Source organism: Callorhinus ursinus, unplaced genomic scaffold (genome assembly GCF_003265705.2).
Source record: "Callorhinus ursinus isolate GAN/ISIS: 27379988/994484 unplaced genomic scaffold, GSC_fseal_2.0 scaffold42, whole genome shotgun sequence".
In the NCBI taxonomy this organism is placed as follows: Eukaryota; Metazoa; Chordata; class Mammalia; order Carnivora; family Otariidae; genus Callorhinus; species Callorhinus ursinus.
Window position 1 is genome coordinate 12810751 of NW_027397104.1, and position 26403 is coordinate 12837153.

The 26403-nt window shown below is 41.0% G+C and overlaps 1 long non-coding RNA gene across 1 annotated transcript in view; it reads right to left on the minus strand.

The window, feature by feature from the left end:
• Positions 1 to 26403, minus strand: part of LOC141370693 (uncharacterized) — a 171939-nt gene that overhangs the window by 138397 nt on the left and 7139 nt on the right. The gene's annotated exons all lie outside the window — the stretch shown is intronic.

Below are 26403 nucleotides of genomic sequence, written 5' to 3' on the forward strand. Positions count from 1 at the left end.
TGTGTACACCATGTAGTCCAAGATGCCTGAAAATCTGTTAGAACCACAGCCATATTAGAGATTGAAACTTCGTGGTTTTCAACCTCCACTCACCTAAGGGATAGTACCAGAAGAGATTTTCAGATTCGCAGCCATGGACAAGAATTTACTTGGTTAGTATCAGGCACCCAATGAACAGCCATACTAATGAATCTAAGGTGTTAAGGTGTTTAGTTACCTGATATCACATAATTAGCCCAACATTTAAAGAAAAATAATTGATTAATATGTGCATCTTAGTAGAGAAAATAATAAACAATGCATCAAGTATCAGCTTCAAGCTATTCTAACTAGGGTCTATTCACAAAATAAGAGAATTGTGGAATTCATAAAGCACCCTGGCCATCATCTCATTCAACTATTTAGTTTACAGCTGAAGGGGGAGAAGCTCAGGGAGGCTATTTGACTCTTCAAGGTCAACAGTGACTTTGTGGTGGAGTCAGGACTAGAACAGAAGTTGGGATGGAAGCTGCAGAAAATGTCCTGCTATTGGGTGTTCACAGACCAATCAGAAGGGAAGATGGGACTAGAAGGGAAAGTGAGTGAGATCAGGTATGGAAAATCCAGCACTGGTTTCCTTTCAAAGGAGTAGAGAAGCTGGAATCCACTGAAGCTCTCCATGGATGTAGGCCTAACACACCACTTTTTGAGTAACACCTCTGAATGAACTCTTCTGGGGACAAATTCCTGGGAAGAAGATAGACTCAGTTCATTCTCATAGCAGAAAATATCTCATATGCAATTTCAGGGAAATTTCTATCTCAAGCTCATTCTCATCTCTATCACCTGCATCTAATGCACTTGATGAGCTTACAATACAATACTTGCTCTAACGTGATTAGTTTTCTCTTGAGTCATGGTTATCCCGAGCCAATCACCAATCTAAGGCTAAGTTCACAATTATTCCTTCAATAAGTACTCCTGGGGATGAAGGCTCTGTACTAGGCCTAGAAATTTGATGCAAAGTGTTTAATCAAACTCCATTTACCCTGTCCAATCATGGGAGATGGTGACTTATTCAAAAAAAGAACGTATCAACCAGAAGTAACTGGATACAGACAATGCCCCTCAACCCTTTTGTCACAAGACAATTAAATAAAAGCTCATAAAGAACCTTTGCTTGCTTCGGAACTTTATCAGCTTGAGCCCAGCTGATAGGGAAAGTAGGTCTTATGGCTGAACTCTTGAACCAGGAAAGGATCAGTCCAAAGTTTCTGTCAGGTGACGTGACCTACAGAAAATATTTCCACCCCTTGGCTTATCTTTATGACTGACAAATGATTGCCTCTTATTTGCTCTATATGCTGGAAAATGTGGCTAAATTGCTGAAGCTGTCCCAAACAAAAAGTTTCCTTCTGGGGAAAAAAAAAATATTCATCCCCTAAAGCAAGGTTTAATTAATGAAAATGTAGCCTAGATTATCAAACTATGCCTTTTGTGGGGGGGGGAGGGTCTGATGTTTAATGGTTTGGGAGCTTTTTGAACAAGCAAAAATACCTCTAAAAAGAAACCAGACCCTTCTCTAACTTTTATATCCTAACTTGTTGCCACTCCACAGTGTTTGTAGCAGCTCATAACAAGAAAGTATGACCTCATCCATTATTCACTCACTACCATCCACCAATTTAAGGAGTTTCACTGGAAATTCCCATTTTAGGGGAAATTTCTAAATTATAAAATAACTTTTTTGTTACTTATCAATGAAAAACTTGAATTGTAATCAAAGTATAGTGGATAATTTCTCTAAAGGAGTAAGTCAGTAAACAAAGCCAAGTGTAAGCCTCCCTGTTTATTAAAGGGAGCTAGACCTAAGATCCTAACACGGCACTGTGACCAAACTACGTGAGCATCCAGTGACCTTATGCATTGGCATAACTTAACCAGCTTATAACTTCAGAGACTGACAGCAAAAGGTGAAGTTAATGACTGTCTACTGAATGACCATGCAATGCGCACAGAGTTCAAACAACTAGAGTGATACCCTCTTCTCAAGTGATTTATTGTCTGAAACACTGAGTTAAATGGAGCACCCACTATATCTAAAGGCAACAGTCAGTGGACAAAAGCTGTTTGATCAAATGTCAACCTCCACAGTCCATTGGGAGAGGCAGAAATTTACTCAAAATATAGTATCAGAATAAAGTTATTTTTCTTTTTTTAATAAAGTTATTTTTCAAAAATTAACCCTTTTCTAAAGAAAACAGAAGGAAAGAGATAGAAAGCACAAACAAGTAAATAACAGTAAATACATCCATCAGACAAGGTCACGGCCATTTTTTTTTAATCTCAGAAATTATTCCAGTTTAGACAAAATAATTTGAAAAGATAAATATTTTCATAGTCAGAAAAACTAGGTTTGGGGGGTTGTCTGTTGGTTTAGTTTTGCTTGTTTTAGTTAACTTTCCTATCAAGGGCCAGTTGGTGCCTCTGACCTTGACCCGGCAATAGATTCAAGTGCCTAATCAGAGATATGGAATGCTGTATCTCATGACATCTCATTCTTTCTCTGTCCTTTAAAGCACATACTGCCCCTCCCCCCAAGGAACTTTACCATGAAACTAAATGACATAGTCCATAAGGACCTCAGACAGAGACCCTCCCTCCCCAGGCTGCCTGAAGACCCTATCTGAGCCCCCGTCGGTCATCCTTTACAAGAACCAACAAACTGTATGTGTAGTTCCAGTGCTGGGTGGAGGAAGCAAGGACAGCAGAAAGCAGCCTTAGATCATCCTCCCAAGGCCCCTGATGTGGAAGGAACAATCGCCGAGCACACACAAATGATCATTGTCATCCCCAGTACGAGGGCTTGGGGTGTGGGAAAGGAAGGGCAGCCCGGAATTTGAAAGCTACAATAGCAAGGTAAGAGATCTGAGAGCTTCAAGAGGAGTCTGTTTTGTTTGTTTTTAGTCTAGACTGAGAGTGCAAGGGCTTAGGAAATATGCGTTAAGTTAGAAGACACCCTGGGGTTGTTTTCTTTCTCCACTTGGAGCCCTGAGTAATAGCGCGCATGCCAGTGCCTGCACCAGAGCTGACTAAAGGCTGTAGAAGCTCCCGCCCTTCCTCTCCACATCCAATCAGGAACCAAGGACGATTGCCACTTGCTTCTTTGGCCCTCCTCCACCTTTCCCACACTACCTGTGTCTGCAATACATCATCAGATATCTCAATATTTCTCACCTGGATTAGAGCCCCTGATCCATATGCCATACTGCTTTCGAAAGAACAGGTTTAAGACCGCCCAATTTAAAAACTTCTTTAGTGGCTTCCAATAGCCTTCAGGTTAAAATCCAAACTGTCCTAGCATACAGGTTCTGATAAGACAATTCCCTTGGTTCATATCCTGTCATTGCTATTTACCAATCTGGGAAAGTTTCTTAACCTCTTTGATCCTCAGTTTCATCATCTGTAAAATAGGGTAACAACCGTCATTCTTGATAGGTTTGTTGTTAAGATCAATGAGATACCCCTTTCAAAGAGTTTAGCACTTCCTAGTTTTCAGTGACTTTTGGCTATCATGGCTATTGTTATTTTACCAACTTACTATTCGCTACAATAGCCCTCCCCACCGTGGCCCCTTCCTCCTCTCCAGTTATGTATCTTGCTACTAGCTCATTGGTAACCACAGGTTTTGTATCTGAAGGACCCACTTTATGCCAGAACCCAATGCCAAAGAATTTACATATATTCTTTAATCAATCACAACTCCACGTGATCATTACCAGCATGCTCATGTTACAGATAAGGAAACTGAGACTCAAAAAAGTTAAGGAGTGCCTGGGTGGCTCCGTGGGTTAAGTGTCTGACTCTTGATTTTGGCTCAGATCATGATCTCAGGATCATGAGATGGACCTGGGGGTTTGACTCCATGCTCAGCATGGAGTCTGCTTGAGATTCTCTCCCTCTCCCTCTGCCCCTCCCCCACTGGTGCATGCACATGCACTCTCTCTCAAATAAATAAATTCAATAAATCTTAAAAAAAAAAAAAGAAAGAAAAGTTAAGCAACTTGGCCAAAGTAACCCAGCTGTGAAGCAGGAGCCCATAGTTGAAATCAAAGTCCATCATACTCCAAATCTGTTTGTTTGTTTTTGTTTTTTGTTTTTTGTTTTTTGTTTTTTAATGACTACACTCTGCTGCGTGTATCTCACCTTATTTCCCCCAAAATTGCTGAAATGGTATTTCTGGTCCTACATGCTTTTCCAGAACCTCACCACTTCTCCATCAAGAGGTGGAATCTATGTCATCTCCCTTTGAACGGGGGCAGCACCTGTGGATTGCCTCAACTAATTGAGTCTGGCACAAGTCAAGCTATGTGATTTCCGAGGCTAGCTCATAAAAAGAAATGAAGCTTCTGTCTGGCAATCTCTTCTAGAGCGTGCCCCTCTGGAGGCCTAAGCTGCCATTAAGAAGGTCAGCTACCAGCAGCTGGAGCCCCAGCCGCCAGCCATATTTCAAGCATCTCCAGCAGTCACTGCGTGGAATAGAAAGGAGCTGTTCTCACCAAGCCCTGCCCAAATCGCAGATTTGTGAATTAAAGACATGGCCGTGATTATCGACGCCACTGAGTTTTGGAGTGCTTCGTTATGCCCTAATAGAAAACCAGATCAGCCACGAAAACCTCCAACACTGTTTAATCACTTTCATTTCCCCTGACAACACACGTCTCAAGGCCCTTGCACGAGTGATAGTTTTTGCCTACAAATCACCACCAGCCCACAATGCCCCAGCCAGCACACACACACACACACACACACATACACACACACACACACACCATCCTTTAAAGAGTGACTTGGCTTTCAAGAGTCATTGTAGGTGTTGTAGTTTTAGTCATCTTTCCCAAATTTGGAAGTGAGTGGTTAAGGACCCAAACTTCTAGTCAAAATGTCTAGGTTTAAACTTTTTTTTTGTTCACTGCTTCCAAGCTGTAAGACTTAATCTCTCCAAACCTGTTTCTACAAAAGGGAGTGATAACCAAACCCCTATCTTGGTATTACAGGGATTCATTTATAGCTCCTAGCAAAGTTCCTAATATTTAATAAGAGTTCAATACATGTTGCTGTAATTAGAGCATTAATCATACTGCATTGCAATTATCTTTTTTTTTGTTTGTTTCCTCTTCTGAACAAGAACTGTGTACGCTCAATGCCTTGGCACCTAAGATATGCAAAAACATTTTTGCTAAATACAGAAACAAATAAATGAATAAAGAAGAAAACGAAGGAGGAAATGAACAGATATGTATAATCTGGCCTCCTTTCAATTCCTCGGATCTAGCGTGTAAGAGGGTTAAAGTGAGGGGTGCCTGGGTGGCTCAGTCGTTAAGCATCTGCCTTCGGCTCAGGTCATGATCCCAGGGTCCTGGGATCGCCCCCCATCGGGCTCCCTGCTCGGCGGGGAGTCTGCTTCTCCCTCTGCCTCTGCCCCTCCCCGCTGCTTGTGCTCTCTCTCAAATAAATAAGCTTTTAAAATCTTAAAAAAAAAAAAGAGGGGTAAAATGACAAGAGATCTCCAGCCCTATAGGAATCGGTTTTGGCGCTGGTTGCGTGCTCTTCTTCATGTCGGGACCAATTCTCTTTTCCTAGTGGCAGGTAGTACCACAGCCATTATTTCTGAGACTCTCTCCTACCCAAAGCCATGTAGAGAGCACCCTCCCTTGGCCAGGTGAACCTTTTTGCTTCTGACACTCCAAATGAGATGCCAGGACTATAAGGAAAACCAGCACCAAAATCTCAGATGGCCTCCAACTGCAGATTCTCTTTCCTCCTCTAACTATTTTATAGCCTGCCATCAAGATGCCTGACCTTGCCAAGTCAAACCAAGTTAATCTTTTACAGTGTCAGTCCCCTTTATGGACTCTACGATATGGCAATGCCATATGGTGGCAATGCTCTAGAAGGGACTCTGCTCTTATGTGACAAGCAGGTTTATGCTGTACTTAGCAAAAAGTCCCTCTTGCTTCATGCGTGATATCTCCCCGCTGGTTCCTGCTCAACCTAGTGAAATTGAGAGAAATTACTGAACAGGAACACAGCTTACATTAATAAGGTGAGAAGTCTACCCTTAATTTTCGTTTTCACTGTAGAATTTACATATGTGTATACTTATACATACAAGTATCATTATAGCAGCTAACAATCTGTGGATATGGTGGCTCAGCTCCACCAATGGCTGTTGGAACTCAACATTATCCCACAATACCAGTGTCATTCCGGAGCACCTTAATTTCAATATCCAGAAAACTCCAGTGCCCCGGGGAGTCCTTCAGTATGCCCTCTTGCCTCGGCATATGAGTGAAAGTTTAAATATTTATTAAATGAGTAAAATTCAGGGTGTTGGCTGTCTATAGCCATAAATTGCTTTAAAAGCAAATGTGGACTTTGTCTTATTGTTGTTATTACTGCAGATTCTAAGCTTTTTATAAGTTTAAACATTTCTGCATTCTTTCTCCGGAAGGAACTCTCTCAAGTCTGCTGAAAGTTACAAAGATTCTGAAGTCTGCTGAAAGCTGAAGATTTCTGAGGCGTGGCACCACATTCTCTGATTGGGCCGCTGCTCTCGAAAGATAGGGGCCTTTTGCTGTTGACTCACCAGAGGGCAGCAGCTTTGCAGCTTGATGTCAGCACGCAAGAATGTCAGCCACTTCTTGCCAGCCACCTCCCACCCAACCCCCAGGAGTAGCCCAGAATTAAGCAAACCTCTTTGGGTTAGCCTCTGACCAGCCTCCTGGTTGGGCTTCTTGCTGCCCTGGTTACCATGCTCCAGCAAAGAAAATCCCCGCCACCTCTCGGCAGGGGAACAATAAACTTTTCCAGCTATGTGTCTCTGGGGATACCGATGTAATTGCCTGATTAAGGTTTGGATATTTGGGGGATTGGGTATATTTGGGGGATTGGGTATGGTTTTCTGGGTGCTCCTCTTCAACACACACACACACACACACACACACACACACACACACACAGGTCTTCTCTAGAAGGAAAAGAGCACATATACAGAAAGAAACCTGCAAACAGGGACTAGCAAAATTTCTAGATTCTAAATGGATTATGTGTTGTTTGTACTCCTGGTATTCGATCTATATCAGTTTCCCCCACATTTCTGACTGTCTCAACTGAAGCCTCAGATCTAGCTCTAGCCTAGCTTGGACTATCCCCAAGGTCCTTTCTGCCCTAATGGTCTATGTTTGCATGAAATTAAACAACTAAGAGCTTTCTGAGAGGAATAACTTCTTGAAGATACTCATGAGACCCAGCCGGGTTGTCTGCCCACAGTGGGTAGTCCTAGTTCCATGAGTACCTATTTTTATATGTGACCTACTTTCACATCTCATCTCCCCTTTAAGAGAGGAGAGTCTTAGTCCTATGTTAATTAAAATGTTCATATTTTTTGCATTTTTTTTCAATGGTTCTTGTGGTTTGGGGCAACTGAAAGCAGTCAACAGATAGTAGACTGTATACCCACTTAAGGTAATCATGGCTAAGATCAAGCAAGCACTTAAGCCAAAGTGAAACTGATGGATCACAGAAACTAAGTCTGCCCGATTCCACTAGCTAAAGTGTGGGGACCCCAGAGCTGAAGGCTCGTGGACTCCCTTGGTACATTAATAGTTGAGGCAGAACCACTCTCTGCGATCTTGCCCTCGTTCCATTTCTTTAACCCGATAGATGGCACCAGCCTCCACACCCCATTCTACTCGAATGTCCTTCCGGATTCTCCGATGTGCTTACTGTAGTGGGCTAAACGGTGGTTCCTAAAAAGATACGTCCATGTCCTAATCCCCAGAACCTGGGAAAGTGACCTTATTTGGAAAAAGTTAAGGATCTGGAGATGAGATCACTCTGGATTATCCAAGTGGGCCCTAAACCCAATGGCAAGTATCCTTATAAGAAACACAGAAGATGGGGTTCCCGGGTGGCTTAGTCAGTTAAGCCTCCGGCTCTTGGTTTTGGCACAGGTCTTGATCTCGGGGTCATGCGATTGAGCCCCGGGTTGGGCTCCGTGCTCAGCACAGAGTCTGCTTGAAGATTCTCTCCTTCTGGCCCTCCCCCATCCTCACCCTCTCTCTCTCTCAAATAAATGAATCTTATAAAAAAGAAAGAAAGAAACACAGAGGAGAGACACGGGGGATAAGAGGACAACACCATATAAAGATGGAGGCAGAAGTGGAGTCACAAGCCAAGGAACTCCTGGAGCCACCAAAAGCCAGAAGAAGTAAGGAATGGATTCTCCTCTAGAGCCTCTATGAGGAGCAGAGCTCCTGCCAGCATTTTGATTTTGGACTTCCTACCCCCAGAATTGTGAATACATTTCGGTTGTTTTAAAGCAACCGAGTTTGGGTAAGCAGCCATAGAAACTCAATCTGAGTTATAAACTCAAATGCCTTATAAGGATCATACAGGTAGTGAAATGAGCAAGCAGTCCAGGTAGGGAAATCGCGGTTTTAGCATCCCATATAATTTTTCATTAATTAAAATTGATACTCTGAAAGGCAGTGAAATAACAGAAAGTACAAGCTGTCTTTAGCCAAAGTGAGAACAAATGTCCTGGCCAAAAGAAGTATCCATCACCCAGATCCACTTAACTGTTACCATATGAAAACATGAACCCAGCATTACCACATCCTCCCACTTCTATTGGATTTTTATTTTAAATCTTGTGCATTTTATTTATTTATTTGACAGAGAGAGACACAGCGAGGGAGGGAACACAAGCAGGGGGAGTGGGAGAGGGAGAAACAGGCTTCCCGCCGAGCAGGGAGCCCGACGCGGGGCTCGATCGCAGGACCCTGGGACCATGACCTGAGCCGAAGGCAGGCGGTTAACGGACTGAGCCACTCAGGCGCCCCAAAATCTTGTGCATTTTAAGTGTTGGTTCAAAGACCAAATGGGCAAACTGCACACTGTGGGCCCAACCAAATGTGTTTGAGGACTGAAGTATGACCACAAGTGGCCAGCTGCAGGGAGCCCACTGACCCTTCTAACAGTATTTAAGGTATGTGCCACCAACAGTTCATGATAAAATCAAAAACAGGGCCTTGTTGTTCCCTTCCTCCACCTGGTCTGGCAGCCCAGGTCACTTATATTCAAAATCGTTCTCAACGTTGGTGTAGGCAGAGAGAAATATTCTGTTGAACCCTGAGATAGTATATCTCCTTCCTCCTTCTAGGCCTCTCCTCTTAGTTTCTGTAGCTTAATTTGGACTGTGACCATTTAGAATCTAGAAGTCGTGTGTGTGTGTGTGTGTGTGTGTGTTTTGAAGAATATTACGGATAGCTACTTTGCAGTGTGATGCATGATTACTTTAGAAGGAAAAATAAAATAAAATTATTCACCAGGGAGAATTAAAATTCAAAAGCCATTTTTCTGTGCTTATTTTATCCCAAAACATTAAAATATATTTTACTAAAAGGATTGGAATTTAGGTCAGATAAAACTGAAGATACAAAATTGACACATAATATTGACACAGTCTCTGTATTTACTTTATTAAAAGTTGCTACTTCTGTGATCATTTATCAAATCTCTAGAGCTATTTTCTAATTTCAGACAGTAAGTGTCCTGCAGAGCATTATAAAGTAAGACATAGTTTCACTAGATTGAATTTTTCAGTCTATGAATGTGATTAGGAAGATAGTTATGAGCTTTAAAAGTGCTACAAAAATAGATTTGATGCAAGGATTTATATTGTAAGAATGAAATACTGATATATATTTATATTGGTTAGTCTTTAGTAAGGAAAGAAAGTTATAATCGATTTTCATTATTGATCTCTGTGTTCTCATGGAAATACTCTAAAAATAAATAGGACAGACTTTTGAAGGGTCCCTCTAAAAGATATAAGAATTTAAAAGATTTTCAGGGGCGCCTGGGTGGCTCAGTCATTAAGCGTCTGCCTTCAGCTCAGGTCATGGTCCCAGGGTCCTGGGATCAAGCCTGACATCGGGCTCCCTGCTCCATGGGAAGCCTGCTTCTCCCTCTCCCACTCCCCCACTTGTGTTCCCTTTCTTACTGTGTCTCTCTCTGTCAAATAAATAAAATCTTTAAAAATAGACAAATAAATAAGAGATTTTCAGAGATAGAAAGAGAAATGAGTTTCCTTACTGATGGAGATTTTTCCTTAGTCAAATTAAAGTTAAGGACACAACTCAATAAGAAGAAGACAACCCAATTTTAAAATGGGAAAAAGATTTCCATAGACATTTCACAAAAGAAGATGTATAAATGGTTTATAAGCATATGACATTGTGTTGAACGTCATGAGTCATTAGAGAAATGCACACCAAACCCATTATGAGGGAACACTTCACCCCCACTAGGATCAAGTCCATCAAAAAGATAGACAATGGGGGCGCCTGGGTGGCTCAGTCATTAAACATCTGCCTTCGGCTCGGGTCATGGTCCCGGGGTCCTGGGATCGAGTCCCACGTTGGGCTCCCTGCTCCGCGGGTAGTCTGCTTCTCCCTCTCCCACTCCCCTTGCTTGTGTTCCCTCTCTCGCTGTCTCTCTCTCTGTGTCAAATAAATAAATAAAATCTTTAAAAAAAAAGATAGACAATGACAAGTGTTGGTAAGGATATGGAGAAGCAGGAACCCTCCTTCATATGTTGTTGATAAAGATGTACAGTGATACAGCCACTTTGGGAAACAGTTTGACCATTTCTTGTAGAGTTAAATATTAATTTCCATACAACATAGCACTCCTACTCCTAGGTGTATACTGAAGAGAAATGAAAAAATATTTCCACACAAAAACTTGAACATGAATGTTCATAACAGCATTATAACAGCCAATAATAATAGCCAAATAATAGCCAAAAAGTAGGAAAAACTGAAATGTCCATTAACTGTTGAATGGATACACAGAATGTTGTATATCCATGCAATAGCATATTATCTAACCATAAAAAAGAATAAAGTAGGGATGCCTGGGTGGCTCAGTCGTTAAGCGTCTGCCTTCAGCTCAGGTCACGATCCCAGGATCCTGGGATCGAGTCCCACATCAGACTCTCTGCTCGGCGAGGAGCCTGCTTCTCCCTCCCCCACTCCCCCTGCTTGTGTTCCCTCTCTCTCTGTGTCTCTCTCTGTCAAATAAATAAATAAAATCTTAAAAAAAGAATGAAATACTGATATATATAACTTTTATAAACCTGAAAAACATTATACTAAATGAAAAAAGCCAGACACAAAGCACCATATATTACATGATTTCATTTATATGAGTTGTCCAAAAAAGATAAAATCATAAAAACAGAAAATTGATTAGTGGTTGCCTGTGGCTGGGGTGAGGAGGGGAATAACTAAATGGGCATGAGGGATCTTACTGGGATGATGAAAATGCTCTAAAACTATTGTGGTTATGGTTACACAACTCAGTAAGTTTGTTAAAAGTCATCAGATTGTGCACTTAAAATGGGTGAATTTATGGTGTGTAAGTTACAGTTCAATAAAGTTGTTTTTTAAAGTTAGAGAATCATTAAAAGAAGAAAACCTGACACGTAAAAAATTCTCTCTTTTATCCTATAACCAATCCGTCCACAAATTTGTCAATCATTCCTACCAAATACCTCTTATTTTTTTATCATTTTATATATTTTAAGTGCATAATAGTTCAAAATATAACATGTAAAAATAGAGCACAATGAAAAATTTTTCTTCCACTATTTTCCCTCAGCCACCAAATGCCTCTCCTTGGAAGCAAGCATTGTTATCAGTTTCTTGTATGTCTTTCTAGAAACACTTTATGCATCTCTAGAAATATGTATGTGTGTGTATTCTAGCCCCAACACACACACAAACACACACACACCCTTTTCCCCACAACTTGCAGCATATTATACATAGTGTTCTACACATTTCTCTCTCTCTCTCTTTTTTTTTTTACTTAATAATCAATAACATACCAGAATCTAAATATCGCTCAAATCTTTTCCCACTTTACCATCCCACTGCTAAGGAACTGGGTAGGACCCTGAGCACCTCTTGCTTGGACCACTGTATTTCATCTAATTTGAGATGCCATCAGTTATAAGACACACTGGTATTTGGGAACCCATAAGAGAGAAAAATAAATGCTGCCAATTAAATTATGACATAAAATTCATTGTAAGATACATCTCAATTTCAGGGGGAAGAAACCATAATGCTAAAAAGTGCATACATATGCACAAACATGTAAACAATAAAATACGGTAACAGTGTCCCAACAGGTCCTCCAACATCATCCCTGACCCCTCTTCGATTCATCGTCTCCTGCCAGAATGATTTTTCTAAGCTCCAAGTTTAATCTTTTCATGCCTCTACTAAAAATCATTTATGGCTTCCCATTGCTACAGGATGAAGTCCAAATAACTCAGTGTGACAACTGTCAGTGTTACAAGACCCTTCCCTTTGCTGGCCTTATTTCTTTCCACGTGCTGTAGGCATGCCCAACTATTGACCCTTTCTCAAAAATGTAATGTCCTTTCAGAACTCTGTGCTTTGGTACATCTTGTCCCCTCTTGCCTGGAATACACTTGACCCTCGCTGGGAGGACCTAGCTAAATACCACTTATCCTCCAAGACTCATCTCCGGGAAAACTGCCACGAACTTCCCCAGTTCAATGAAATGTCCTTTTCTGTCCTGCCGCCCTCCTTGTGCTTGATTCCAACCAAAGCACTCTCTGCCCAGTATCGGGCTTCTCTGTTCTCTTGCCTGTCTTTGCCACTCTTATTTTTCTCACATCACCAAGGATTGCCACGGTACCTCGTCCATGGCAGGTATTCAATAAATATTTATTGAATGGATGTGTACTTTGGCTCCTGGACGTAATCAACACATCTGCAATCACGGAGGTGTGGTCAGCTTATTATAGGGGAAAGTACACTGGATCTGAAGTCAGAGGATGCCGGTGGCAGTCTCGCTGGTCTTAGTTTGGTCAGTTCATTTTTCCAAGACTTGGTTTCCTCATCTGAAACCATGAACAGTACTACTTGCCTAGAAGGGCAGGTGAAGGGATTACCCTAAGGACGCCACCGGCATGGTGCTGGTGCTCTAAACACAGCAGCTTCGATGACTGACTGGAAGAGCCTACGCTGTTGGATGATTTTGTATACGCTGAAAGCAAACACACCACTGACACATGCTATAATACCAAATGGACTTTGTCGTCCTGCTCTTATTTTATATTATTTAAAACAAAAAGCCATGCCTCTTGACAGACTTGAAAAGGTGACAGATACCATGTTTCAGAAATCCAGGTGACCAAAAAACACGTGGACCCAATTCATGCTTGGAGCATTACCCCAACCCCTGTAGGTAATCACCTGTAACAGCTTTTTTAACCCTTCCCGTGTTTTATTTGTAAGACAAATACATATTATATTCCCCTCCTTTTTACACAAAATGTGCCATGTTCTGTATATACTGTTTTGCAGATGGCTTTTTCCACTTAACATCTAAAGGGAGTCTGTGATCTTCTAAGCTTGCCCTGAAGGATTCCCATCAAGTAGACAAGTCGTGGAAAGAGGGATGTTTCTGGCATCATAGCTCTGAACTATAAGCAGGAGGTAAACGCCCTGACTCACAGCCTCAACCACAAAGTAACTGCATGATTAACACCACAAACTATCTGCCTGCTGTATCAGGCCATGGGCAAAAAAATTGCAACCAGGCTGAAAGGGATACAAAGATCTTAGTATTATTTCCTTGAGACCCAAAGAATGCTGCAAACAGCACCAACACCTACTGTTTCCTACCTGTTCTTCATCACAGAAATGATATGCCCCCCCCCCAGTGAGCCTTCACCTTGAAAAGAAAAGATTATTTTCAGAATTGTAAATAGTTTCCATTTGGGGGCTGTGCCTCGGGTTTGGAACAAGATCCACATTTTTATAAAGTCTCTGTCTGTTTAGAAACCAAGATCTGGTAGTACAAGGGGCTGGTTTGGGCTCTATAAATAGTTCTTATTCTTTCAGTTTTGTTGATCACATAAATGATAAAGTTACAAGTACAAGAATATTAAACATTTGGCAAAATGAGGATGTTAGAATAATAGACCTTCCTTTCCGGGGCAAGTTTAATTATGGCTCGTGTTGCCCATGTCCTCCCTGACTTCTGATTTCTTTCTCAGGCATCCATCCCCTGAACTGGTGACCTAAAGCCCCAAACTCTCATCCGAATGGCCCCCGTTTATCCACTCTTCTCCCCACTCCAAATCCCTGACTGCCCACTGTCCTTCCAGCAGTTCTCCACATGGGCAGGGAAACAGGCTAGCTGGGAGAAGTCAGCACAGACAACAGATTCTCCATCTCATACCCAGTAAACCGCGTCACCCTGACCCCGTCTGTCATGTATGCACACAGCGTCACCCTGACCCCGTCATGTATGCACACCGCGTCACCCTGACCCCGTCTGTCATGTATGCACACAGCGTCACCCTGACCCCGTCTGTCATGTATGCACACCGCGTCACCCTGACCCCGTCTGTCATGTATGCACACCGCGTCACCCTGACCCCGTCTGTCATGTATGCACACCGCGTCACCCTGACCCCGTCTGTCATGTATGCACACCGCAGGGAATTTAGCAGCAAGATCAAGAATGAGGTGGGAATAGGATAGAAACCTCCTGATGTCTCAGAGGGAACTGTGTCTGACCCATAAGCCCAGCAAGTGGAAGCCTGGGTCAGCTCTCCACACTACAGACCACAAACACTGCAAATCCATCAGGCGAAGAAAAATAAGTGCACAAAGTTATGGGAGCCAGCTGCGAAGGCACCGAATCCAACACGCTGATATAGAAGGAGGGAGGGGGATTAGGACATTCAGGTGAAGCCCATTAGCAGCTGATTTCTCCACAAACCATAAGACATTGGCACAATATATTTACTATTGGTGCTGGAGCCAGAATAGGAGGAAAGTCTGAGGAATGAGCTGGAGATGGCCAGCTGGAGAAGGGCACAGGGAACAAGACACACAATCTAAGGCTCTAAGTCTGGAAACAACAAGGCATTTTAATACCTCTAGACAGTTCCATGTGATGGAGACAGAATACCAGGAAGACAAGGCCAGCATCATGGCAGAGACGAGATGAGGCTAGAGAGATGACCAGCCAATGAAGGATTTTGTGAGGTCATGCTACAGATCTTGGATTTTAATGTGAAAGGCAATACTGGGAGCCACTGTAGGATTTTAAACAGAGAATAACAAGATTAAAGTCATGGGAAGGTCACTCATAGCATGTAGGTCATGGATTCAAGTGGGGCTTCCACGGCACCTACGATACTATATTGTAATAGGCATTCATCTGTCCCCACTAAACTGTAACCTCAGTGAGAGCAGGGAGTATGTCTGCTTTCTCATTGTTATATCTCCCGATCCTGGTACAATGCCTAGCACACAGTTAGTCATGAATTAATGAATGGATTGATGGATGGTGGGATCCAGTGTCATTCATCTTCCTGTCCCTGATGCTTATGCAGCGCTTAGCACAATGGAGGTAGTTGATAAAGGCCTGATGAATAAATGAATAAATATGAACTTCTGCCTCTTTTTCCAGACTTCTCTCCCAATGTTCCCTAAGACTTGTGATCCTATAACAATAAAAATGTATCAGAATCAAAATCAGAAACGTTGCAATAACCTCTGTCTCCTTTTCATAAGCAAGAGCTCAGAGCCCAGTGTTGATCCCCCCCACCCATGTGTCTTTTTCCCTGATTACGATCATGGCCACCAACCACTACACACAAGGATTTCTTCCAAGCCTGGCTACCAGCATTGTGTGCAACAAGATAGGGTGTACAACTTACTCCTGCCAACTAGAAGAGATGGAAAAAAAAAAAACTAGAAACAACTGATTCTGGCAGTTTTCTCTAACAATAATCACTTTCCATTTTGCCATCTAATTGCTGCTTTCAAGGTTTAATAATTATCAGTATTGTAGCTAATACTTATAGAATGCTAGATTTATGTCAGGCACCATCCTAAGTGATTTATATTACATACATATAGTCATTTAATCCCCATGAAACCCAGATGAAATTCATACCATTATTATCTCTATTTTATAAATGAAGAAACAGAGGCACAGGGAATTGAGTCATTTGTCCATCACACATATTCCTAAACTAATATGCGGCAGAGTGGAGATTTTAACCTATGCAGTCTGACTCTCAGCCTACAGCTGGGGTTTGCTGGACAGAAAGCGGGGGGGAAGCAGACAATTTATCTGAGCCTTCCCACTATTAACAGTGACTGTGGGTAAATATGTAAACTTGCTGAGGCTCAGTGTTGATACCTATAACGTGAAGACAGAAATAGATACTTCACAGTTTGTTGAGAGTAGTAAATATAAACACGCATGTAAAATATCTGGTTCGACTTAAAATCATTTCTCTCCTTCACCCAAGTAGTTATCTATTTTTAGATTGTCACAACCCTTTGAGAGCTGCCATCAGGAACCACACGGTTTACTTCCCAGCCCTGTCCTAAACCAGCTGTCAGCTGTGTGAACTGAAGCCCCTGTTTCCTCTACTGTAACCCAGAAATCATAAAACCCATTGTAAGATTAAGTGGGATCATGTCTGAAAGGCTACTAGCACAATGCCTGGCGTATGGTAAGTGCTCAGTAAGTGACAGCATCTATAATGATGACGGGAATAAGGGAGAGGGGATTATGAGGAATTAAGGCGATGATGTTTTCAGCTTGATTCTCCCTTCCCACCTAAAAAAAAACCTGCCATCTGCCCTCCAGGGCTGTAAGAAATAGAAAATTTTGTCACTGTTACTTCCTAAAGGGAGGGAAATTATTTGAATTGCCCCCCCGCCAACCCCGTCGCTACACTCAAACACAATAGTCTCAACTTCTAGTGTATAAAATCATCTGGGACATTTATTGAAATTGCAGATAACAGGGAACTACCCACAAGTCCTGGTCAATAGGAAAGGGATGTGGCTCAGCTCTCACTGAGGTGATCGTGTTGGTAGCCCTGGGATTACACTAAAAAACACTGCCCTGGGATTAAATCAGCATATTTATTGCCTTGAGCCAAGATTATTTCTAAGAATCTAAATGGGACTTTTAGTGAGATTTAAGAGTGACTGTGGCTTTAAGGGGATTATTTATTAGGAAATATTTATCACTGCTTACCAACGCAAAGAATTTGTTCAACCATGGCATGGTTTAATTTTTGAAAATAAATAAATAAATAGACATCCCTTTCACAAATATATATGTACTTAAATACATGTGAGTATTAATCTCAGCAGTTTGAAGTATCCTTAAAAAAACTTCCAGTGTAGGGTCCGCCTGGGTGGCTCAGTCGGTTAAGCATCCAACTCCTGATTATGGATCAGGTCATGATCTCAGGATTATGAGATCAAGCCGCGCGTGGAGCCCCCCACTCAGTGGGGATTCTCTCTCTTCCTCTCCCTCTGCCCTGCTCCTCCCCTGATCATGCATTCTCTCTCTCTCTCTCTCTCTCTGAAATAAATAAACCTTAAAAAAAAAAACTTCCAGTCTATTTTCATTATCTCATACAACCTAGTCTTAAATTTCAGTCCCTACTAGCCTATGAATGGTTTTGTCCAATATTTACCTACTGTTACAAGAAGGATAATGAATTTGTGTTTTCTGTAACTCAGAAGGGGTTTTATTGTCTTTGTCAAACTTTGTTTTATTCGACTTTGTTTTATTCAAACTTTATTCCTCATACATTCATCAAGAATGTTTCAATGCATTTCACAAAGTTCACCCAGTGAACAGTTCCAGTATCAGTAAAGACAATTTACTCATGGATAGTGTCACTTTCTAGATTAAGAAGTTGAGGGGAAGAGTTTACATATCCACAGGCCACAAAGAAAGTCAACATGATGAACTGTCATCAAACTAATTCTGTGCCCAAATCACTAGACTTTAGCCAATCTTTGTTTGCTTTAAAGAAAAAGAACTCTTAAAGATAAACAAATGAAATTTTCATATTTCACTTTTGGGCATTATTATGGCTTCCATGGTATTATTAAGAAGTTAAATCTAAAGTCCTTCCAGAGACAAATTTAAGCTCACAACCCAGTGAAGCAGATAAATTCATCTTTACTGATCGTAAAAAAAATTTTGAGGCATTCGGTAATTTTTAGTTGTTTCTGGCCAAACCTTGAGTAAACTGAAAAACTAAAGAAAATTGAGAGGTGGTTCTTAATATAAACCAAGTAACTTCACTCGGAGATAATGAACATCTCACCTTTTATTAGGTTTTTCCAGTATTTTTCAAACATTTGTTATGCAAAGAATTATATCAGGTGAATAGCACCAATTCCAGATCTCCTCTTCAACATTATTTTGATCAAGCACTTTTAATCCAAACATTTCTTGTAATATTTGGGAGTAAAATGTTTTAATTTAGCCATTTGCACATGTTTGAAGTTAACCATTGACTCAATTTCATGCCAAATTTAAGGAAAAATTTTTAAACCCTTAGTTTATGATTTTCTAAAATTTTATAGCCCATGAACATTTGTTCCAAAAACTATTTTGGGTCTTATTGCATATTTAATGTCTTAGCCCTGCAGTTGAGTGCTTTTAATATTATCTTTTAAAATTAGAGATTAAAACGGTCTATTTCGACTTGCTATTTATCCTACCCCTTTTAAGGGAAGAGTTATTGTAAAAAAGTTGGAGGGCGTTTCTAAAGACTAATGGGCCATCATAAATTAGAATCACATGATATCTTTGCTCAGTCGACAATGTAAAAAACAGGTGCCTATCGGGTTTCTCTTTGGTTTGACAAACAGGTGTGTGGTAGGCTGCTGTTGCTGATCCAGCCAGACACTCAAGTTCAGACAAAGGCAATCCAAAGTTCCTAGTCATTTTTGTTTATTCTAACTAAGGAACGCTTGTGAACTCCATCCAGTCCTGGGAGCCTGCTTGCTCAGGGACAATTTTACTGGGTACATTCAGTGGTGTTTCAAAGTTTACAAGGATGAATTTATAGGGTTGGCTGATTTTCTTTTTATAGAGTCTGACTTCATCTCTTGAAGCCTCCTGGAAGGCGGTATCAGTGTAACCTATGTCTATTCAAAGTAGATGTTGAGGGGAAAGTAATTCTCCAGTTTAGTGCATTTAAATTAACCTACTACTCTTACTCATTTATAGACATATTCAAAAAACCATGTTTTGCACTCAACCACAGTTTGCACTCAACTGAATCCCATGGTAAGCTATAGGAGGACACACATAAAATATAAAGAACGCTGGTTCTTAGCCTAGGTTCCCTGGGCCCTCTGATCCTGTGTGAAAATTCTGTGTGTGTGTGTGTGTGTGTGTGTGTGTGTGTGTGTGTGTGTGTGTAATCATGCATTTTCCTGAGTAGAAGAACCCATAGTTTTCCAGAATTCTCAATAGGGCACATAACTACAAAAAGTTAAACACTGACATGGAGAGAAGAATACATGATTACTTGTCTTTGCTTTAGTATCAAGTATAGTGAAACATTGCAATATTGGCTTCTTATGAACCTTCATAATCACATCAAAGGCTGATTCTTGGGCCTTTCTCCTCTCCTTAGGGTTACCTTGAGCCTCACTCCAGTATGTATTGCTCAGGGGACCAGGGCCTCTGGAGGGTTCCAGGGGCCATCAGAGCACTGGTGGGATACCAGATGATTTTAGCTGGCACAGGCATGACACTTAGATAAATTCAGGTAGTTAACAGATGTCTTCCTTCACCTTCTCTTTAGTTCTTCTGCTTATGGCAAAGAAATAGGCCCAGTTGGTATTAGGATTATTTTACCACTTCTGTAGCACTCCCTAGTCTCTCTTTTCAACAGAGAGAGCAAGCCTCAAGCTCAGTCTTCACAGGCTACTCTATCTGGCAAGAATTTAATAACATTTCTTTGTTCAGGGTACTTCTTTTTATAATTAGCTTCTCTTTAAGGAAAATAATATTGGCTTTCAATGTATAGCTAGTGAGAAAATTTTTTTAAGTGAATGTATTTCAATTTTAAAAAGGTGAGACAACTTAGAAACATAAAAGTAAATGATAGAAATTTGGAAAATGCTAAACAACTGCTAATCAAGTCATGCTTTTAATTAGATTGACTGTCTTTTGGAAAATTCAGTCTAGTTAGGACAAATCTTTTAACCAACAACAGAAATTTCTATTAAGCATTTCTGAAAAAAAGGCATCTGAGGGATGCCTTTAACATTAGTTAGTTAGTTAGGATGTTTTCAGATGCTTGTAATAGAAAACACAACTAAAAGTTACCTTAAGCAATAAGGACTATCTCCTGGTAGTTTTAGAGCAGATTCAGTCCCTGACTCGGTGACATCATCAAAGACCCAGGCTCTTGCCATACTTTCCTCTGCCATTCTTAGCATGTCAGTGTTGTCTTCAGATTTATTCCCTCGTGATCTCCAGATAGCTTCCATGACACCAACCCCCTCGTCCAACAATGACCAGATTCAGAAAAGTGAGAACCATTGTCCTTTGGACCTTTCAAGCGCAAAGGAGACTTACCCCAAAATTTCCCCTATTTGCTTTCACATTTCATAAGCAAGTTTCCACCCTGTGCCTGTATCAAAATAAAACATTGCCAAGAAAAAGTAATTACCAGGATTGCTTTAGCCTAATCCCCATTTACCCACCGGAGGGACTAATGAAGGTACCCGGCCTAATAACAGAACAATATTGGGGTTCTTTTTTTTAATTTTTTTAAGATTTTATTTATTTGTTTGATGAGAGAGACACAACGAGAGCAGGAACACAAGCAGGGGGAGTGGGAGAGGGAGAAGCAGGCTCCCCGCCGAGCAGGGAGCCCGATGCGGGGCTCGATCCCACGACCCTGGGATCATGACCTGAGCCGAAGGCAGACGCTTAACCAACTGAACCACCCAGGCGCACCAATATTGGGGTTCTGTTGGCAGCACATATGAAGGGAATGGCTGTTGGGCAGACAATCCACATTGTTTGCCATGAGCTTGCATAAACACAAGATTTGAACAAGTCTGAGGGGTGCAAAAAGGCTAAAAATTAACATTGGAGAAAAATCTTATTTCAGCACCACAAAGAAGTAATAGAAACTCGGGCCATCAAAATACACACAGAATATGGTAGTTTTTTTCAGGGTCCAGATAGAGTAAACTCTCAGGAAAATATTACTCTCGGGGATTTAAAAAACATTAATTGGCTGATAATTCTTCTCCCCAATCCCACCTCGCCCCTCAGATCTTATGAACAGGATAAAGATATGCAAGGGCAATCCCACAGCAGTAAAATAAATAAATAAATAAATAAAGTGGTTATTGCTGTTATTCTTAAGAATTTGATCTATTTTTTTAAAGCTTCATAATAGGTTACTATGGGGGAAAAATAAGAACATTACTGGACTTCGTTGGACACTTTCATTTTTTAAAAAAAATTTCACTTACTTGTGGAATATGTCAATAGGTATCCTTATCTAACCTGTGCATAGAGCTCGTAAATGTTTTAATCTGCTCTGACAGGTAACTTTAGTGACAGTAAATGAAATAGGATATAAGCCTCCAACTCACCTCCTTCAGGTTATTTGTGTTGTAAATTCTTCCTAAGCTTAATTCTTGGCTTTATTTCCCACTCCAGAATGAATGGAATCAAATAAATGGTTGAATTAGGATCTGGATGGAGACAGGAAAGACCGTTCGACAAATATTGAGATATTGGTTGAGCACCTAAGGGATGTCAAGTTCCTTGTGTTTATTCTGACTCAATAACTCCACAATACAGACATTTTTGTCCAATTTTAAAGATGTAAAACTGATGACCAAAGAAGGGGAGAGTGATTTGCTGGAGTTTACAAAGCTAGTAAATAGTGGAACAAAGATTTGAACCCGGGTCTTTCTGAACCCAAATCCCATATTCTTTCCATTGAACTATCCTGCCTCCCGAGGGCTTGTGCAGCCAAATACCAAAGGACAAAATCAAGATGTTATAAAATGGGATCAAAAGAACAGGTTAAGAGATGTGGAGAAACAGAAAACCAAAAGTCAAAAACAAATCTAAGCTACAAATAGATATTTAACACCAACTGCGTCCCAAGCATGGAACAGAAGAGAGACTGGAAAACCTGTCTAGATGTGGTGGGGGAAAGGAAGGACCTCAAGAACCCACAGTGACTCCAAGATACTCTGAGATCTAAAGGGAGGGGCTCTTTATAAGTTCGTTGGTGTGGAGCCAGAGCAGGGAGTAGGTGTGGCTGGGACGTAGGGCTAAACAGGCACACCTGGGGAACAAGGAATGTACTTTACAGGGTGGGGTTGGGGGAAACATACTTTATGGTGAGGTTGCCTTTTCACCGCTAGGTAAGATTTCCCTTACTTTACACTTCTATGGATCTGGCAGCACAGTCTAGCTACCTAACTCTTAAATCAACTGACACTTTTTCTCCTTGATCACAGCCCAAATATTCACATATTTTATACACTGGTTGAAATTATTTTTATCATAAATTTTAGTAACCAAAATTTATCAGGAATTATTGAAGCTATGATAGTGTTACCATATCTGAGATCCCTCTGGAAAAAAGATTTTAGCATTTCTTCTGTTCACATAACAAAAAGTGGGGCTACTGTTGCCTGAGATGTCATCTGAGTGTCAGTGTTATCTAGATATCTGTCACTTAAAGAGACTAAATATCTTTATTACGGTTGTCAGCCCAAATAATACCATGCAGTTTCAGCTGTATGACTCATCTGTAGAAAAGAATACAATTTCTTTTAGTGTATCAATTTTAACCTGCCAATCTTCATAATGGCCTGCATATTTTTCATTAGCCCTTTTCATACTTATCAGTGCTACCAAGAAGACTTGGCAGATGTCTGTATTTATCCAAACCTAAGGAAAAACAATGTTGGTGCTAGGACATATTTTCAATGTGGGCTTACCAGGAGTCCATTTAGTTTCAACCCAAAGCTGGATATACCCTGAAAAGCAAGTTCAGGAGGCCAAACCATGCAACAGAATTTCACAGAGACAGAAAACCAAGGCCACACCCCTTCCCCCTACCTTTCTTGGAGAGTACAAAAAAATATAGTCTACTCCACACACTACTGGTCAAAGGTCAAAAGACACTCTGATCAGTCTAATCCTACTAATGTCTAGAGAGTGTACATAAATTCATTTTACTAAATATCATCCCATTTCTCAAAAAGCATTGAACTCATTTTTCTAAATGAATTTTTCAGTATTTAAACAGACTTTGGAATTAGCATGCAAAAGTTACTCGTGGTAGATTGTATTGTTTCTTATACAAAGATGATATGAAGATTGTCAGCCTGACCAAAAACCCTGAGCCTGGAGTCAGAAAGAGTCTTGGGTTCAGGTCCTGGCTCAACCATTTGATTCCCCATTACCTTGGGCAAGTTACAAAACCTCCCTAAATCTTTACATCTAAAACATAAAGATAATAAATTTTATTTTAACAAGTTATTGGTTTGACTCAAATGAGATGGTACAAATAGGTAGTTATAAGAGTTCATGATTCTTAAGGAACTATAAAGAAACGGTAACAAATTTAAAAAGCAATAGACTCAGTCAAGGGGCAGAAAGGAAATGCATTTACGATATAGAGTGATTATTTGACTATTGAGAGAAAATTGAAGGTTTGGGTATTTTAAAAATTCCATGAAAAATACAGAGCAACCACTCTCCAAATACCAAATGATCTCCACATCTTAATCTTCAGCTTTGACCTCTACTCCAAGTTATAGATTCTGATATTCAGCTCCCCACAGGAGCTTCAAAACTATTGTTATTCCTTAACTTAGCCAAGGGTACCCATAATTCACTCAGTCACAAAATTCAGAAACCTGGCTGTCATCCTAAAATCTTCCCTCTCTCATGTTCCACCCCAAACATCTAGATCAAGGTCAACAGAGCTGTGGTTCTTGAATCTGGCAGAGCTTCAGAACGAGGGTGTTTTATAAAAATACCAAGCCTACCCCAGAAATTCTGATTCAGAAGGCCTGAGGCATGCCGTGGGAATCTGCATTCAAAAATAAATAAACAGGGGTGCCTAGCTGGCTCAGTCAGTAGAGCATATGACTCTGGATCTCAGGGTTGTGAGTTCAAGCCCCACATCGGGAGTACAGTTTACTTGAATGAATGAATGAATGAATGAATGAATGAATGAACAGGGTATCTGATATTCATTGAGATTTAGGAGCCACTATTATAGTGCACATGCTCACCAGATCTCATATCTGTACCTTCCTCACTTCCCTACTGCAATTCTCCTACTTCAGACCCTCAGGTCTCTCTTGAATACTGAAATCACTCCATTGGTGGTCACCCTACATCCAGTACCCCTGGCCCCCACCACATTTAATCTATCCTTCTCAGTGCTGCCAGATTTATTTATCTGAACCTAAGCTTCAGAGAAGAACAGATCTAAATTCAAATCCTTGCATTACTAATTAACAAGCCTATAATCTTGAGCAAGTAATTCATCTCTCTAAGATTCAATTTTCTCACCAGGAAAATGAGGATGACACTAATACCTATTAAATGAGATTTGGATGGGATATCATTTGTAAAGCTCTTAGTACAGGCATACAGTGGGCTGTTAGAATTATCATCATTATTGTCTTTGTTATCAAGACAGAAATCTAATCCTGCAATTGCTGTTTCGTGCCTTCCTCCTGCTTCCAGCCTCTTTTTCAGTGAGCAAATCCCACAGTTAGAACTTCTTGATTCCAATTGCCTTTCTCCAACCTGGGCCTCTAATTATAACCAGTCACAGAGCATCCCATGATATTGCATGGGTCTTTCCAGATTTCTTCCCATGGCTCACACCTGAGGCCTGCCCAGATTATGTGGCCCGGCCACATGGGAATATCTAGTCTGTGTGGTTTGGGTCTTCCCCTAATCAGGTCTGACTTGCCCAACTACCAATTAACCAGAGCAAAGTGTCCTGACTCTAAATGAAGTTCATGAGCACAATCCTCTATATGTTTTGTACAGCACTCAATTTACCACAGATATATTGTATACATAATTATACACTCCTCTCCAAACATAAGGTTCTGGGGGATCCTTGCCTTAGCTAATACCTAAAGTTTAAGATCAGGTCCAAGGAAAGAAGGTAAAAGCTCAGGCAAAGCTCAGGTAAAGGGGAACAGTCTGGACAGATGTCCTTTTCTGGGGATGGGTGAGTCTGGTGCTCAGATCAGCAAGAATGCTCTCATTCTTTATCGACGGTGAAACATCTTGATTTCAGAAAGGTACATTGTGGTTGAAGCAGTACCCCCGCCTGTGGCTGGGGGTATCTGAAGCACAGGGGGCAGGCAGAGTGAAGCCTTGGGAAGAAAGATTAGTAGAACACACACAACAGTGATGATGATGGCTAACTTTTACTGAGTATCCACTATGGATTGGGTGCTATGTTAATTCTTTTACAAACATTTTCTCTGTCACAACAACCCTATGAGAGGTTGAGTGCCAGATGGAGAAACTGAGCCTCAGAGGAGGAGTTAAGTGACTTGTCCAAGATTACACGACTAGTAAAACAGCCCACCCCCAACCCCACCCCACCTCCCACAGGAACCCAGTCATAAAAACACTTGAATGAGACACCTTAGCTCACTGAGCACAGGCGTGTCCCAGGGGCACTTTTGAAACAATTTGCATACGGTGCTCAGAAGAGCAATTAGTGCTTGTTTCTTTAATCTCTAGGATTCCCCCCCACCTTTTTTTAATTTCAGGTTTTTATTTAAATTCTAGTTAGTTAACATATATGGTAAAATTGGTTTCCAGTGTACAGTTCAGTGATTCATCACTGAAATATAACACCCAGTGTTCATCACAAGTAGTCTTCTTACTCCCCATCACCCGTTTAGCCCATCCCCCACCCCTCCTCCATCAACCCTCAGTTTGTTCTCTTATAGTTAAGTCTCTTTTGGTTTGCTTCCCTCTCTCTCTCTCTTCCCCCCACCCCGTGTTTGTCTGTTCTGTTTCTTAAATTCCACATATGAGTTTGGTTCAAGCCAGACAGGGTTGAGCCTGCGGGTTGCAGGTAAGACTGGCAGAGAATGACTTGGGTGTCTCTGGTCCCACCTCTAAGTTGGCAAAACTGTTACAGACACTGGCTTAGACAACACTGTCCTTTGAAAGCATGTAAGAGTTCACTCATAAATCCACTAGACTGCCCATCACATAAAAGTAAATAATCTCCTTGAGAATCAATTCTGGAGAATTAATCGAAAATATTCAAACATGGCCTCATTAGTTATAATCCAAAAGAAAAAGAAGAAGAAGAAGAAGAAGAAGAAGAAGAAGAAGAAGAAGAAGAAGAAGAAGCAAGCCAGCCCAAAAGAAGAAGAAAGAAAGAAAGAAAGAAAGAAAGAAAGAAAGAAAGAAAGA